The sequence below is a fragment of the Ischnura elegans genome, chromosome 12 (assembly GCF_921293095.1).
Source record: "Ischnura elegans chromosome 12, ioIscEleg1.1, whole genome shotgun sequence".
NCBI lineage: Eukaryota > Metazoa > Arthropoda > Insecta > Odonata > Coenagrionidae > Ischnura > Ischnura elegans.
In genome coordinates, this window is record NC_060257.1 from 39,536,443 (window position 1) to 39,539,197 (window position 2,755).

The following is a 2,755-nucleotide window of genomic DNA, read 5'->3' on the forward strand; positions in this document are numbered from 1 at the left end:
TGCTGGCCGCTTTATCAAGGAAATCTGGAGAGGAAGGAAATTTTATTCATATTAGTAGGATATTGGCGTCAGATGGTGGGGAATTGGAGCGGTGGGAGTCGGTTGTTAAGGTGGATGTTTTTCATGATTACGGGTTGCCAAGTACGACTTATTTTGATGCTTTTGTCCCTTTAAAAATTGTTCTTCTCTTCCTTTTTTATTTCTCCTATGGCTTCTCTGATTAGTCTCTGTGTGAAATCTTTTATTTTAAAGATAATTTTTTGTTTTCTTAAGGATTTTTCCGGTTTTATCTTGAGGTTTTGTCATTCTGTTAACTTTTCCCGGAACTTCCTCTTTGTTTCTGTTGTTACAAATAGCAAAGAGATGAAAAATTGTGAGGGACTGACAAATTCTGCACTTTTGTGAAGCTGTATGTAGCATGGAACTGAAAATGGGAAAGTTTAGCCCGAAAATTGTTTACTTTTGAGCCCATCTTACTAGCCCCTCGGGAACCTTAATTGTAAAATTGTTTACTTTCCAAACGCTCAATTTTATATTGATGTAATCATTGCATGAAATGAATGAGGATTGTCATACCATTTATTTACGTTACCTTCACTTGCTTTAAAACCTATTGCCGGACGCGTGGGTGGCGGCGTTTAAGTCCTTGCCTACCATAAAAGAGGTCGCGGGTTCGAGTCCCGCCTGGGTAGGTTTCTGCTATCCAGGGCATGGTTGTTCGTGAACGTGTATTCGTTCCAAATTGTTGAAAAAGCCCCGATGTAAAGGCCAACGCGAGCTGTTTTCGGTGGTATGAAAATAAATAATTAAATATTCTTTATGGTTGCACCGTTTCATTGAAGTTGTGTCCCAATTCGCCTGTTAGGGAAGGGTGTCTCAACACGTTCCTGTCTGTAAAAATAGCAAGACACCCGAGTTTGAGGATCTCTAAAAGTCTAAACGAAGCAATCAATTTCAATGCAACGAAAAGTATACAAAAGAAAATTTATTTCTGCGGATCATGTACTTGTGAAAATCTTCGGCGCCATAGTATTTCCTGTGCTTCATTTTTTCTCCCCGTGTTTTGCGTGTAAAATCAATATATTGAGCCACCGACCATAAAATCCCTGTTTATTAACCGATTCTCATGGGATAACTTTTTAATCGTTCGTTTGTATGTAAGGAATCATTGTGCAAAATTGCATTGACTTAGAGGACATACTCTGGAAATTATAATCAACCATTTCCACTAAAACAAACTACAAGTTGTCCAACTTAAAGCGCTTGGTAATTTTGGTGGCATGAACTATTTCTTTTCTGAAAACTGTTATCACTAGATCTGGCTTTCTTGCATCAAAATTGCGAGTTACCGGAACGAAAACTACGCGAATACCAAGTGCTTAAAGTTGAACAACTTGATTTTATTCGAAAAAAACGGGAATTTTTTTAGAAAAAATTAAGTTCACGAATGGAGCCGTTTTAAAAGTTTATGATCCGACGTAGAAATATATTCTCTTTTGTTTGATTTTTGTTTCATTGAAATTGAATGCTTTGTTTAGACGCTAGAGCTCCTCAAACTCGGGTGTCTTGTTTTTTTGTTCATAGGAGAGCGAATTTGCGTACCTATAGCAGCCACCTGATTAAAGCATCGAGGAGTGCATCCTTTTACCATGATTCAAAGCGTTGGAAGCGTCTCTGGGAAGAAGTCAGAGCAAGTGCAAGAAAGGAAACCACGAAAGTATATTGTTAATAAGTAACGTTCATATTTTTATACTTTTTCGAGTGCTTGGTAATTTTTGTTTCGTTTAAAACAATGGAATATCATTACAGGGAGTGTTAACATGATGGGGATATTCATTAGACTTAAATAAGATAAGGAATAATCCTGACCTTAAACATACCAAGTTAGAAAGTCAATTGCTAAAAAAAATGAGGAAATTCTAAGCATACTTAGAGGAGAACTATTGAATTACTGTCAACTACATAAAAAGGTATATGCGCCAAGCTTTTGCAACAATATGAACTAATACCAGCAAAAGAAACGTGAAAAAAATTTTGACCCAAAGATATGAATGAAAAATTACCCCAACTTTATCTGTAACTAAAACAAAATGGTTCCCTAATTTACTTATAGGATGAAAAATTGCTTTTATCCGTCATCTAATGCTTAAATTCACTTCGGTCAACAAACAATCGCACGATGATGTTAAAAATCTGGGTTATGGAGGATGCTGTTCATCATTTGTTCAATAAATTCCGAATGTCTCTTGTTTTTCATTGGTTTCGTGCCCAGGAGATAACAACATCTGCGTTTGGATGCCCCAATTTATGCTCCCTTTTGTTATGGCTACCCAAAATTTAGCCAACCAAATCCATGCTCCCTAATACCTAACGAGTGAGGACACAGATTCAAAGTGCACTCCAACAGTTTCTCAAATTCATTCTCTCAAGTATGACTTATACTTACCGTTATACTCTTGTTTTCTTTTCCAAGATAACATCTTTTTCTAAATCTTACCTTACACATGAAACATCGAATTCTTTCCTTTTCCTTTGAGAAGACTATCTTTGAGAAGCAGGTACCTAAGTATAAGATGAGTAGGAAATTTGGGTATTGGTTAATAAAAACATGATTTAAACTGCATTAATACCAGTTTATTACCATTTTATGTGGGTATTTATATATTTTAACGCAAGAAATTTAGTATTCACCTCCATTTTTCAATAATTTACAACTTTCCTCCATCCATTTTCCACCACGGATAAGACCTCGCTT